At 36.1% G+C, this 15,660-nt stretch overlaps 1 protein-coding gene across 2 annotated transcripts in view; it reads right to left on the bottom strand.

The window, feature by feature from the left end:
- LOC123677403 (protein artichoke) overlaps positions 1-15,660 on the bottom strand; it is a 294,809-nt gene that overhangs the window by 175,201 nt on the left and 103,948 nt on the right. For both annotated transcript variants that reach the window (XM_045613900.1, XM_045613907.1), the window contains exon 3: positions 14,245-14,356. The gene's annotated coding sequence lies outside the window, so the exon portion shown is untranslated. The remainder of the gene's footprint in view (positions 1-14,244; positions 14,357-15,660) is intronic.

Below are 15,660 nucleotides of genomic sequence, written 5' to 3'. Positions count from 1 at the left end.
GCAACCATCACTCAGAGACTTATTGAACAGCCTGTGAAGAGGAGCAACGAAAGCAGTAGCGCAATTCTTCAGTAAGAACGTTGGCAGATTATCCGCTCCTGCAGGTTTATTTGGCAGATCTTTAATTTTTTTCAAAACAGCTTCAGGAGGTATGCAATAACATTCTTAATTTTGATATTTCTGAGCGAATTTGAAAAGATTGATTATATTAGATGGATTAAAAATGGAAGCAAAATGATCAGAAAACTCCTCAGCAATGATACGACAATCAGTAATTACTCTATCCGTTTATTATGGAGAAACAGGTACGTTGTGTGTAGTCTTTTAAGAATGGCTAAAAAGTTGTCATTCCTACATTTAGTTGGGAAGACCTTCACAATGAGAAAAACACACCGAACCTAGAAAAAACAAAAGAATGGAGTATGTGAGGTAACTCGCAGTGAGTCCTAATTCATATAAAAAAACATCTTCATAAAAGCCATCTAGTTAGCTGGTCATCATTCACATTTAGTGTGAAATGGTTTAAAAATGTCAAAATATAACAACAAAACTCGGAGAACTAACGAAGAACACATGCGTGGGGGACTGTCAAATCAGGGCCAAATGAACTACAGCGGAATAAACCGACGAGAGAAATGTAGGAAAGAGGTGTTAGAAAATAGGAGTAAAATGCACTGAAGCAATGTTGTCAAATATCAACCAAGGAAAACAAAGGAGGGAAATAGGTGATTATAGAGGCATTTAACGTGTCGATCCTATCATTCTTCGAGGGCTTAAATATTTCCAACTCTTCTATTACATATTGTCTCAATCCATATGGGCAAGTGTGCAGCTATTCCTTTAAATTCCTTTTAATCACTGTCGATGGATAAGAGTCCGCAGAGCACTTCTCAAGCCATTGCTTTGCTTGTTCGTTGGGGTTTCCATAAATGCACGAAATTCGTTTTTATCCATTTTTAAACAACAAGTGTAGCGTCTCTTAACGTTCAATATACAGGGTGGATCAGTTTTAACCGTTAAAAATTTAATGTGATGTTTTCCTCGTTGTCCTGATTCGAAAAAATATATATTATATATCTCTATCTCGATCCCTAAAAGAGATACATTGTGTTGAAGTTCACAAGAAAAAATGATTTTTATGCAATAGCTCCCATAAAAAAGCTTGGATTCAAACGAAATTTTGCATGCCTATCCTATTCCCTAAGGGCTATTTCATGAATACATTTTCGATTTTGGGGGAACATCAGTGGCTTGCAATTCGGCCAAATCTCAAGTATTTCGAAGAAAAAAGTATACCACTGTTTTTTTTCAAGGAATGAATGAAGCAATATCGAACTGCTTGTTCAATTTGGAGTATAATTTGCTTTTACAGAACAAAATTTCAAGTTCCAGAGGTTATTAGATTTTCGAAAGACGTGCTAACTCGAAATTGGCTACAAATTCATGATTTAGTCAGCCACGAATTGATTTCGATAATATCTCGGATATCTGTTGCATTAAGTGAACGTATCTGTCAAAAAAACAATAAAATCTATTGTTTCAAGATATCTTTCCGAGATATTACCGAATTCAATTCGTGGCTGACTAAATTATGAATTTGTAGCCAATTTCGAGTTAGCAAATCTTTCGGAAATCTAATAATCTCTGGATCTGGAATTTCAAATTTTGTTCTGTAAAAGCAAATTATACTCCAAATTGAACAAGCAGTTCGATATTGCTTCATTCATTCCTTCAAAAATACAGCGGTATACTTTTTTTCTTCGAAATACTTGAAATTTGGCCGAATTGCACGCCATTGATGTTCCCCCAAAATATCTTCATGAAATAGCCCTTAGGGAGTAGGGTACGTATGCAAAATTTCGTTTGAATCCAAGCTTTTTTATGGAAGCTATTGCATAAAAATGATTTTTTCTTTTAAACTTCAACACCCTGTATCTCTCTTAGGGATCGAGATAGAGGTATATAATATACATTTTTTCGAATCAGGACAACGAGGAGAATATCCCATTAAATTTTTAAGGATTAAAACTGATACACCCTGTAGAGAAAGAATTCACATGTTCTGAAATTTTTACCAGAACATTTTAAGCTTGCCACCAACGAAAAAATAGTGGTATGGCGCTGGCGTTGTCATCTATGCTGGACTTATCTAATGACGTGGTAATAATCCAAAACGTCGCTTCCATGGTTCGAAACAGGAGTAATATATCTATGGACGTGATAATTTCTGACTGATGAATTCGAACGTGTAAACGATCAAAGGATTAAATTCCATGTTTCGTTCGACACACTGATATCTGATTGCTCAAATTCCATGCGATCACTCAAATGAATGTTGAACAGATTTCAAGTACCGACAACTTCGGGTCAGTTGTTAATTAACGCTTTTCGAATAATTGCATTGCAGATTCATATACCGAGTCGATGGATGATACTAATTTACAATAACCCGTAGTATTGAACCGTATAATCTACGGATATTCAAAATCATCGGACTTCATAAATAGTAACATAAATAATGCTTTATGTATTATCAATTATTTCTCTTATAAAGTTTTACTCTTGGTTCCAGATATTATTTCTCAAGATATCTGTATGAATTTTAGAATTTCATCTATCTACGATATATATCTATGAACTGAATTGATAAGATGAATTGATATTGATATAGGGTTAGAATTATTTAGAGGTGCACTACAACAGGGATACCTATCAGAAACCGTTAGAGATACAGGGAGGCTTAAATCACAAAAAAGTTTCGTTATTTAGGGATTAGTGTGTTGGTGTTAACAGAACAAAAATATCTCCAATGGTTCTCGAGATATCTCGAAAAAACTAAAAATTGATATTTCCTTTTTTTCTGTATAACTCTTTCGTTTCTGGAGACAATTTTTTTTCTTATGGTTCATATTGCTTCTCCTCATGAGGTGATAAAAAAATCACGAATTCAACAATGTATCACACTCTACAAGAATAACGAGTCTTGCTGGGAAATGTTTTTTGTTTAAGTGGTAGGCTAGTGCCAGAATTGTCAAAAAATTTGTTACTTCGTTCAATTGTTATATAAAGCCATCACTTAATTTTCGTAAAAACCTAAATCCTGTTTGATGAGTAACGTCCTGTTAATTTAATAATCATGCTGATACCAACTCTCTTACATAGAGTGCCACTGGAAATGTCATCAGAAATTATTCTACATTATTCAAAAACTCAAGTGATGGTTTCACTTAACAACTGTCGACAACGTTTTTCGATATCCCCGTAGTGCCCCTCTATAATCCTGAAACACGTCGATTTTTTATTTTAATTTACCGTATTTTAAAATAATAATCTAATAAACAGGTTGAATTACTTTAGAGTAATGACGTCACCGTCATTTTTTTTAAATGGAACACCCCCATTTTGTTTCAATTTTCCGATTACTCTAGCTGAGCTGATTCCAAAAATGTATCAAATGTTGATTCCAATTTGTACAGGATGGACACCAATACAATAGTTTTGTGTGTGCTCATAAAGTTGCATCAACAAACGAATATGTGTCCACCAGTTGAAATGAATGACAATCAAATCCCGGTGAAAACAGAAGCCAAACACCTAGGAATACAATTTGACCAACGCCTCACCTGGAAACAACACATTCAATCTAAAAATACCCAAATAAATATCAAATTCCGACAAATCTATTGGCTCACAGGCAGAAAATCCAAGCTATCCCTCCAAAACAAGGTACTGATTTACAAAGCTTTAATTAAACCAATATGGACATACGGAATTCAATTGAGGGGATGTGCCAAGGCCTCAAATATCCAAATAATACAGAGACTGCAATCCAAAATCCTCCGATCGTTAACAGATGCACCATGGTACGTATCCAATTTAACCATACATAATTATTTGAAAATCCTCTTGATTGATGATGAAATAAAAAAACGACCAAAAAAAAATTCAACAAAATCTGGTAGGGCATAAAAAAGCTTCATAGACCAACTATCAGAAAACCCTTTCAACAGAAGGAGATTACAGAAAATATGGCCAAATTGACTTTGATTGAAGTTTTGGGAATGAGAAGTGTCAATATATTTGTTAACTTCTACATCTCATATTGAATTAACCACATTCACTTGTGAAGAGTAGATTGTGAATTTCAATAAACGATATAAAAAAAATTTTTTATGACCGAGCAATCCCAGGATCCATCGGCAACTTCATCGGTATTAGGAAGTATTTTTTAGACGTGCTCAACCATATTACTTATTGCAGAGAAATAATATTATTTCTTTGTATCATGGTGGTCAACTCCTGAACTACTACCTGGTGGCAATAGAATTCGAATTTTATGATTATTTTTGAGCAGCAACCCCCAAGAAATCCTTCAATATAATATATTTCAATATAGTTCAATACGTTGAACTTGCTGAAAGTTGCAATAAATAATGCTGGGTTATAAATATTAAACGAAAATTCATTAGAGACATAATCTTCTTTTCATTCACAAATTTCCTCTGAATTCTTGGTATTTTAAGGGGGTAGGTGGTTTGCAGCCTCAAAGCCTCCCACTCATTGCTGCGCTAGTGCATGAAGGAAATTAATTAAGTATCATTGCACTAATCCTCTATCTCCTACTAGATACCACGGTATTTAATGTGATAAGATTCATTTAAAATTATAATTTTTCTCGTAGAAGTTCAAACAGAGTACAGTAATTAAACTTCACTCAAGATTACTCGGTGCAGATATTTAGTTTGTCTGGGGTTTTCGTGATGGCTCATTTAAGTTACTCGAAAGAAGGAGGAAAATGTTGTGATTAAGTGTGATTGTATGCTACTTCACGACTGAAATATTAGCGGGGGGAAGGATTAAAAATTATTCTTTGGGATAACTTCTTATCTGGTTCCAGGATTAGCACTGTAATATAAATTCATCTCCATCCTTTTGATCATTCGGATTATAAACTTCGTTTGATGGGTATTTAAATTGGTCTGCAACATCGGGTAAGAGAAATAATTGATGGCAACCTAAAGACATCGAATTCATCTTAATTTTTAGCCATTACAGACAGTCCGTTATTTGTCTGATAGTCAAGTCGTAAACAAGTTGAAAATAGGATCACTTGATTCGATTTTACCCGACAATCACTTTGAGTAGAAACCTTTGAAACGAATTCATGTTTTGTAAAAAACTTGTGAAGTGATGATTTGCTGTCAGGAACTTTTGAGTGCTCATCCATTCATGTGGTTCTTTTGGCTTGTAAAAGCTCAAAACTGAGAGGTCTCACAGGAAAAAAATGATGGGTTTACAATTTCCTTCTAATAAATTTTTTAATAATGTGTTTGTTCATCGCGATTATCTATGCTCTCCCCAACACGTCTCGGCATTGATCCAATTAGATGGTCCATTTCATTTTGAAGCATACTATCCCAAGCTACCTGTGCTTCATGTCTCAGAGCCGCAAAAGTCCGTGAGGGATGGGGTCAATTTCCAAGACTTCTACCCATGCTATCCCATCGAATGATCGGGGGATCTGGGCGGCCATGGCAAAAGATTCAAATGGGTCACTTCGGAAAAGTTTGAACTAACTCTGGCTACATGAGATCGGGCATTTTCTTGCTAAAATATTGGATTCTCGAGCCGGTTGAGGTAAGGGAGAACATATGTCTCCACTATTTCTTGAAGGTAACGCAGCGCTGTCATGTTACCTCGAATAAATACTAGAGGTGACCTACTTGCATGTGCGGTAGCACCCCATATCATAACGCCTACTGTCCGGGGCACATGACACTCAACATCAAACTGAGGTTCACGTCTTTCTCCCAGACATCGTCTAACCCTTCTTCGGCCATCATGTTCACCCATGGAGAATCGAGATTCATCAGAAAAGACGACCTGATGCCATATGACATTCCAATGTTGACCTTCCTAGCACCACTGCAATCGTTGCCGGCGATACTCAACCGTCAGAGCTAACACACGATGGGATGGGTAATGCTGCAGTCCAAAAGACCTTATTCGGCGGTAAACCGTTCGGACAGTTACAGTATGTCCTTGTTCTCCTAACCACTCATCAGCCAAAGATCTAGTTGTCGCTAATGGGTCTCTAATGGCCATAAGTCTTAGACGCCGATCTTGAACTTCACTCGTGCCCCTTCGACGTCCGTCGCATACTCTTCTTCGATTTTGGGCCTTATCAAACCACGCTTGACAACATCTCATAACAGTAGTTGGATTTCTGTTCGTACGGTTAGCGATTTCTCGAAATAACAATCATTTACTCCTTGCTATACTATCTATGTTTTACCAGAAAAAAATTAAAATTTTAAAAGCCACTTCTGGATGTTGCAGTTTCTTTGTCAGTTAGTATATTACCAAAGGGCGAGTATTCGGCAAAAGTAGGAAATAAAAGTGAAAAATCATGTTTTGTTCAGTCAACATGTTTACATATTTCTTTCAGAAAGCGTGTTGGAGTTGACATTGAATTTTTGTTGAACCGTGAAAGCCTGCTGTGTAAAGCCAATCCCGTCGTTTCGGAGTATCCTGCAAAATTTAGTGTGCCAATTTAAGAATAAACCAATACAATCATTCCTTGAATGAGCTACAAACCACTTTTGACATAAATCCAATGCGAATTCATTTGTATTGCAACAATCGAAAAGCCACATCGACAAATGACCGAACAGATGAATGCCTCCTATCTAGATAGTAGCAATTTCATATAGATGAAATTGCTTTTTTCAGGTTCAATTATTCATCACATTTGGGTAGTGAATGTTTCAGGTTATTATATAAACGATTCAATTCAAATCTGTTTGAATACCGACAAAACAAATGAAAACTGTAGTTAATAATATTGTTGCTAATGGATTAATCGTTTTAACTCGCATATAGTATTTCCATATATAGAAATGGTAAACATTCAGTATTTGCGTTGAAAACACAATGGAATTGAATTTCCTCTTTTTTTTTCAGGAAAATGGTGCTTTGGTCAACTAATCCTGGTGTATGTTTTTGCGAACAGAGCGTACATGTCTTGATCACTTTTATATTTGAAAATATTGAGTAGTCATTCAAATTCAGTACCAATTGAATTGATGTTTGAAATGATTGTTGACTTAAAATCTTTGCTCTGTATCTATAATAATTGTTGACTTGTTGAGAAGTCAATTAGTTATTGATGAATATTGACGCACTTCTCGATAGTACCCACTTATACTGTCTCTAGAAAGTCTCCTTACATACTGCATTGAGAAAGAAAAATCGTGCATTGAGATTAAATTGGAAAATTTTCTTGTTTCGCTGTTTGAATATTTGTATTTCCAGATATTCTGACAAAATTTCTTAAATATTATACAGAAACGCATGGCTTATGTTGCGACAAATTAGAAAGAATAAATAACTGAACAAAAATAAATGAACAAATGAAACATTTTTATTATTATGGATTATTACAGATCTTATTGCATGCAACTTCGATACGTTGTAAGAGAATTTGCACATTCCATATGCCAGACGAATATAGTAAGGATTTCAAATATCCCCAAACGAAATAATCGACAGGATTGAAATCTGGTGCTCTAGCGGGTCATGTATGACTTTTATCAGCATTTACAATTGTTTTCTGCCTGATAAACTCTCCTCAACCTTCCCCCGGCTCCCTTTATACAACCACAACAAGGATTGAAGTTCAACTTTTGAAGAAACTTCACACAATCTATCTCAGTAAAATTTAATCTGAATCTATTCTTTGAAAGATGATAGCGTCATCGAATGAGACTGGAACAGGTAAACACTGTGGGGTGATGGAATTACGAAGTCTTCGTAATCTTCGTACCCATCAAATATTTAACAGGCGGGTCATCATCTGATGCAAAAATCCCCGTCGAGGTTGAGAAGTTTTAACGTAGACCCAGAGACAGGAAATGAATATTATAATGATGGTAACTTTCGAATGAGTTTTCGAGTTTGCGAAGTCACTAGAGTACAGTTCGGCGATAGATGTGATTTGAATAATGCAAGTGAGCTAAAGTAGTCTTTTCCGGGTTCGCCCGATGTATTCGTGTCTTCGCTGATTGAAGGGAACAAGGAAAACCGGCACTATTTCCTTGAACGTCTTATCCTCCTAGGTCCTCCATATTGATAACATTTTTGTACGTATACAGAGTAAGTCTTTGACTTGTGATTATCTTTCAACCGAAGATTTCTGAGTTCAAAGGAAACATTTTTTTCCTACTAGCGTTTCGAAAGTATTACTTTCCACACGCATTGACGTTTGGAAAGTCGGACTTTTCCAAATTCGTGCGAAAAAAAGCCCGGTTTATATTTTCCGCACGGATAGGCGTGCGGAAAGAAAATAGCAAGGGTTTTCCCGCACGCAAATATTGAATCAATCATAAAATTTTGGCATGTATCTATGCGCTAATCATAAAATTCAAACGTTTCTCTATGCGGCTGAGTAGGTATCAGTAGGTATCAAAACAAAAACTCTCTGTGTAAGTGTTTCATTTACGCTAGTAGGAAAAAGATTGTTCCTAACTGGAAAGTGCCTTTTCCGCATTCAACAACTGCAGTCTCTTGCGAAAAAGTATCATTTTCCACACTTGTTAGGAAAATAACTATTTCCGATTGGACTAGGTTGAAAAAATACAGGCTGTTGAAAATCCATTAAATAATGTAATTCTTAGTTATATCTCGCAAATGAAATGGAATCGAAAAAATGATTTTCATGTCATGGGGCCCCAATGCTCCCGGAGCCCAAAGTGCGCGCTTATTGCGCCTATATGTTGATCCGCTATTGCATATGATAGATACATACAACAGTTCTGTGGACACCAATAGAAGCATGAATGACAAGCGCTCAAAAGCTCCCGGTTCGAAGTCAGTACTTCTATCGTATTTCATCGAATTCCAGTAAATTCCGGGAATCCTATATCAATAAATCGAATCTGAATGATCCTCTTAAGTGAATGTTAAAATAACGGGTTCTCCAATAATATGTTCCTTTTCATATTGAAAAACCGAGTATATTTCGAGAGAAATTAATGGATACTTATTTCATTGTAAAGAGGAAGGTATGCCATTAACGATGAAAAATGCCATCATCCAAATGGCCGCCATGCCTACGGATGCAGCATCATATTATTTTCATGAACTTTTCCATAACTAATTCGCACATTTGCGAACATTTGTATGTCCTCAATAAATTCACGAATTCCATCTTTGAAGTCTTGAATTGATTGTGGCATGAACCTCATCTTTAATGTGGCCCCAATTAATACATCCAAAAATTGAAAGAATTGGGCACGTGATTTTGGCACAGAACCAAAATGAACCCTCACTGAAGAACCTAGTGAGAAAGGTACACCCTAAAAAGGAGTTTATACCGTTTCAGCGATCCGTTCAAAAATTAGTACGCTGTATTTTATGCCATGCTGTGGAGACCTAGAGAAACCAAAAGAAGTGTTGGGCGCCCCAAAAACGGTGTGGGTGGATGATATTAGGAGGCTGGCTGGTAAGACGTGGATAAACGTGGCACAGGATAGGGAGGCATGAAAGCTGTTGAAAGAGACCTATGTCCAGGAGTGGACGAATGCAGGTTGAAGAAGAAAAAGAAGAGACGAAGATCTTATGCCATCGCTCCATATGAGCATTTCACAATTATTCATTTTGAAGAGTTCGTCATCGCGAGAAGTCCTTAAAGAAGAAATTTAATGATAGAATCACATGAATTTTCATTGGGGAGAAAATAAATACATGGTATAACTTTCCGATCAAACATTTATTTCTTCATTAATTTTTGAATGAAAATATTATACAAAAAGTTTTGTCAAGACGTACGAACGTATTTCGAAATCTTGTAGTGGTAGAAGAGGATGGTATATCAGAGGAAGGTTTGACATTTCTTCACTCATCCTGAAACGTGGTGAAATCTCAAAAATGCTGAGGAGAGAAGAGTAGTTGAACTTCAGCAGATCACGAAAATGCCACGTGGTATAAACTCCTCTTAAGAGAAATCGACTATTCATTCGTTTCACTAAATTGCTTCTAGTCGCCTTTGAGGCTTTTAGAAATATTTCGCTTTAAAGCAGTATCGGGTGTCGTTTTCAAGTGAGGGGATCTCAGAATCCCTTTGAACTAGAAAAAATAATGAATGCCACATTTCCGGGACCGATTTTTGAGAGAATCAATTTGGTGAAACCCGCAACCTCATAAGTTCAACTGTTTTCAAGCTATAAGAGAAAATTGGAAAGTGGCGTGAAATGAAATGTTCTCGCAACTTCTTCATTACCTACTGGTGCTATGAATATGAAACAGAAATATTTTACAGGCAGAATCCATTAGTGTAAAAATTTGTTTTCTTCTCACAACCACCGACTTTTATAGGGTTTTCACATAATTTCTTCAATTTACATTTTATGACAATATTTGCGTCGGTGTTTTTGATGTAAAGAGGAACATTGATTGATATACAATATCCAAATACTTGAAAGAGTTTAATTATTACAAAACATGGAGGATAATATGAACCATAAATTGTTGGTAACTTTTCGTTACTTCCTGATATGTTCAATGTACAAAGCACTGATATATTTTTTAAAATATTCGTGGGAAAAAACCGCACAACAAAGAGGAAAATCAATAATTTCGTGGAAAAAATAATCGACCCTCGTACAGTGCCTCTAGTTATATGCTTAGTAAAGAGAAAGACGATTAAATGAAGGATCAACTTCGTACTTCGTACAAAGTTTGGTCATCGCAGGAGCGCCACAGGAGAAATGGATAGGTACCTAATGTTTGACAGATACGCGAAAAACCACGAGATGGTAATCCCTCTTATTTCTCTCAGAAATCGATCCCGATAATGCGCCCTAGCTCAGAGGGATACTGAGATCCTCTCACTAGACAACGGAATTCGGAACACCCGATACGTAAAAATCGACCAGCGACAACAATCACAGTCCATCAGAGCCAGTCGTTGCCTGCATCGAACTCCCGTATCTCCATTTTTCCGGCACCAATAAACATCGCAGTCTCATTACCCAGAACACGGAGACAGAGCCGAGCGGGAAGCGTGGAACGTCGCGTCCTATTCACGCAACATCGACCTTCGACTGCTAGTGGCGCCCCCGTACTGGAATCGGCCCGATAACGCCGCGGACGGGAAGTTACGGGCCCCGTTTCGCCGATCTGCGATTCGGCAAGTTTTGTATCTCGTTTGAATGCAAATTATGCGCCGCCGAACGCGGCCCCCTCGATCGCCGTAATTCGATATATAATGCGGAATTTCAAATTGGAAAAGTTCCCATTCGGCGCGTGTTTATCATGTGACGACGTCGGCTGTAGTAGGAGAAGGAGGAGGGGGAGTACGACGACGCGGCACTTTTGGCCGAAACGCCGTAGCGTATCTTCGAGTGTTGCTAATCGGCGGTTTTGAAACCGAATTGAGTATTTTTGTTCCTCTATGAAGCGCCAGATGAAATATTTTTGAGGAGAAAGGTGAATAACCTGTGTGAATTCCTCTGTAAATATTATTGAGCTATTTTATTGACAGGTAGTAATAATTATGGGAGTTTCCGGTGCATGTAGACGAGATGAACTTATGAAAATGACCATAGAAGACAATGATGACAAAGATTCGCTATTAATAGTCAAAATTCCTGAATCAAGAAGAAGAAAAAGTCGTGTCTTTACAGTTTTCGTCGCACGTCAGTTTCTTTAATTAATGGAGGAGGTGATATCATCGTCATGGAAACGTTTCAGTTGGAGATCATTCAAGAAAGCATTTAGAATGAAATTAAAATGACACAGACAATCTTGTGTAGAGGTGAATCATCTAAAGAGCAAATTTTTGAATCAGTTACAATGGCGGAACATCCTCGAGTTACTGCTGAGAGACCATTTAATCCTTAAAAAGTGTATGATGTGCAATTTGGTCTGGTGGACTGAGTGAGGAAAGTGCAGATTTTTTTGGCCTTGAAAAAATGTGGGTCAAGTAAAATGGTGCAAAAACACGATGCGTTTTGGCTTTATTGTAAAAAACATATAAGTACGTAATTTCTCCTTTCGGCGATGTTAAATAACCACCAACATCTTATGATTTATTGTCTTTGGATTTTGGGTCATGAGAAGAATTGTGTTTGAAATCGTCACAATATTACGATTTGAAAACCAACTTCCTTCAAGTCATTGGTGAGATAATGGCCAAAATATGTGGGCGAGTCATCAAAAATTTCCTTACAAGGATCGAGTCATATAAGAGATCAAGCGCAGGATATTTGAATGAATGTTGTGTTTCAATCATAATGGCATTGTCCATATTGTAATAAAAATTTGTTCAATAATTTAAATGAAGGTGAGTTTTATTGAAGTTTACTTTTGGAACCACAAAATGAATATCCCATTATTTGGATTTTACTTCAAATGTCAAAAACTAATTGCATGATAAAAGAATAGACTTTTTGATTCTAGACGTCCTGGGACGATATCTTTAAAAGGGAAAAAGTATATTGTGCAATAACTGGGGAAAGTTCAAATTTTGTCACGAAGTTTGTGGCTCGAGCCTGAAAGACTGCCTACTCCTATTAGCTCCGAATTAGTAGATATTAGTCAAGAATGAGTGGATATAAGAAGTTCTTTTTGAGGAATTAGAGATGACAAAAGGGTAACTGAGATATCAATTCTGCATCAGGGACCTTAGTTGAGGAGATAAAATTATGGTTCCGGCGCATTCTCCATTTCGCAATAAATGAACAGATACTGTCAACGAAAGCCATTTTGAATTTAATTAGTTACATTACTTGAATTATTGGAATTTGTGCAGTTGTAGGAGAAGTATTGTGTGCAACATGTGGAAAAATCCTTTTCTCACTCGTGTGTTTGCGGCACTCGACTTTCAAGCTCGTGTCACAAACTTCCACATATGTGATAAAAGTAGGACTTCCCCGCATGTTGCACAATATACTGATTCTCCACATGCTGCACACAATACTTTTCCTACAACTGCACAAATTTGAATAATTCATGTGATGTACCTAATTTAATTCAAAATGGCCTTCACAGACCTTATCTGTTCATTTATTCCGTTTCCATAGAAACGACTTTCCAAAAAAACAATTTTATTGGTCTACCAAGCGAGGTGTGGGCAAAGTTCCGAGTGGAATAATAGTTCTCCCAGTATGAGCACTACATAGTTTTGAAATTGAGTGAGCTATGAAGAATACGCTACTTTCCATAGCAGTTGTAGGAAAAGTTCATTTTTTCGGACGAATCAAGTTGGAAATGACAAACTTATATGACGAAATGGTGAATGCGCCGGAAACATAATCCTATTCCTTCAAGTAAGGTCACTAATACAGAACTGATATCTCAGTCACCCGTCTGTCATCTCTTATTCTTAAAAAGAACAACTTATATCCATTTATTCTTGAATAATATCTGCTAATTACGAACTAATAGTAGTAGGCATTAGCTGGGAATTAGAAGATATTAGTTGCCTGCTAATGCCCAATAATTCTGAACAAATACCCCCCAAGACAACATCAAAATTACCCTGTACTTTCCGTCTTCTTTCGAGGGTAGGATCGAATCTCAAATGCTTCTGTTATCATTATGATAACATCTTAATGTTGGCAGTGTCTTCAAAACCATAAAAAGTTCAAGCAGAGTTTTGAACGAAAAAACTAACATTTCGCTGACAATCAATTTTGCTTGTAGGATTATAATTACTGTCTCACGCTTGGCGGAACACATCATATTGATCGTGTGAGCAGGACCGTTTTAAATTGAAGCAAAATATAAAAAAAAATTACCCAATAATTCAGTAAAAACAGATCCGACCATGTGGTAATTCGATTTGTTTATGTAAAATAATTACTTGATGTTCATAGCAAATTTTCAGACGATCGTATCATCAGAAGTCTTCTTCAGATGATGTATAATATCATAATGAATACAGAGTATTATCAAATAAGTGCGAAAGTTTTTGAGATGTGAATCCTTGTCGAAAATTTGAGGAGATCTTAATTCGTAATAATATTATTTTTTCTCGAAATTGCGGAAGAGGTAAAGAAATAGCATTTTCTCAACATATTTGATGAAATATGATGAGAAAAAATCGAACAAATCTAGGTAGATTTGTTTGATTCCATTTACAGATTATCATGCAGAATATTTCATTTTATTTTTCATTATAGAAAATGTAACCACCTGTATATCTACAGGTAGAGAAGAGAACAGAAAATTATGACAGCTCACCTGATTTTTCCGGGTTTTTCTGAGTTAGTCGCAAGGTATCGGCATGCTGTAGTTTCTCGTCTTCAGAATTCTTAGCTAACCCCTTACAGCAAACTTTTAGGATGCTTCAAACCTGTAACGAAAAAAATTATTAATTTCTCCGTGAATAAACAATTTCATTATTAATGTATAATCAGTGGTCTTGAACTGTCTATTCTTGATTAGAGAATAGCAATGATGAAATCTGCATTATATTATGTGTATCATTACGGGGGTTTGTTGCGAATATAATTTCAGAATAGCTAATATAACGAGAATCTAATGCGATTAATATTATGCGACAACGTAATTCAAATTGCATATTGTTCGAGTTGTATTTCTAGTATTATCGTATCATCAAGAGTAACGATGTAAATCATGAAACCAATCAACATTCAACAACTCTCAATCATCAGCAGAAACCGAGGCAGAAACATACAAAATTTTGGAGAGCGGATTACTGAAAAACATCATAAAAGATTCGAGTATTCCTGCTAATGTATCAAAGGCAGCAACATATTGGCTGCTGCTTCCTGAAAATTCTAAATTTTGAACACGTTAGAAATTCTTTGTTTAGCGATTTTGCGAAAATGAAATGGAGACCACGTGAACAAACAGAAATATAATCAGAATTTTCTTGAGGATGAGTTCGAAATGACTGTATATTTTCAGCTGAAAAAGTCTCATAAATATTTATCGCTCATATGATACTCAGATGTCTACAAACTATTTCAAATCGAACAGCATCTCGTTTCAATCATATTGAAATTAGTTGATAAGTTTTCCAACATCTGTCCAAATGGATTTAGACAGTGTATCATGATTAATAAAGTGTTTCCAATAGAAATATAAGATTTCTTTTCAGTAATGAATCTCGTAGTTTTCTTAAATTAATCGATTCAGGTAATTATTATGTCTGTGACAGAGAAAATAAGTGCAATACGAGGTGCAATACCATTTGAAACTGAAAATCTCCCAAGATAATACCTTAATAAATATGAACATTTTGACAATAAGACGATTTTATTATAAACAATTTTTCATCCAATTCTTGAAAGAATCTCTTATGTCTATTCATCAGAAAAGATAAATTCAAAAGACGTCAATTTCAGTCCGTCCATTATCAACATAGTAATTTCTATCCACCTTAAATTTATGATATTGAGAATGACTAACATAACGAAGATAAGGGCACTGAGCAACACTTGAGGACCTTCGGGATTGCAAAGAAGCGAGGATGTCATCTGAGGACACTTCATTTTGGTAATTTGGTTTCCTAGGGTCTAATTCGTTTATATTAAAATTAATCTGGGCTATCTCAATTTATGCGTCAATCTCCTTTTACCAACTCCCCACGTCCTTGTGAGACTTGATAACATTGTCGGTACTCAATGGAAG

The sequence above is a fragment of the Harmonia axyridis genome, chromosome 1 (genome assembly GCF_914767665.1).
Source record: "Harmonia axyridis chromosome 1, icHarAxyr1.1, whole genome shotgun sequence".
Taxonomy (NCBI): Eukaryota; Metazoa; Arthropoda; class Insecta; order Coleoptera; family Coccinellidae; genus Harmonia; species Harmonia axyridis.
This window is presented reverse-complemented; position numbering and strand designations above follow the sequence as displayed.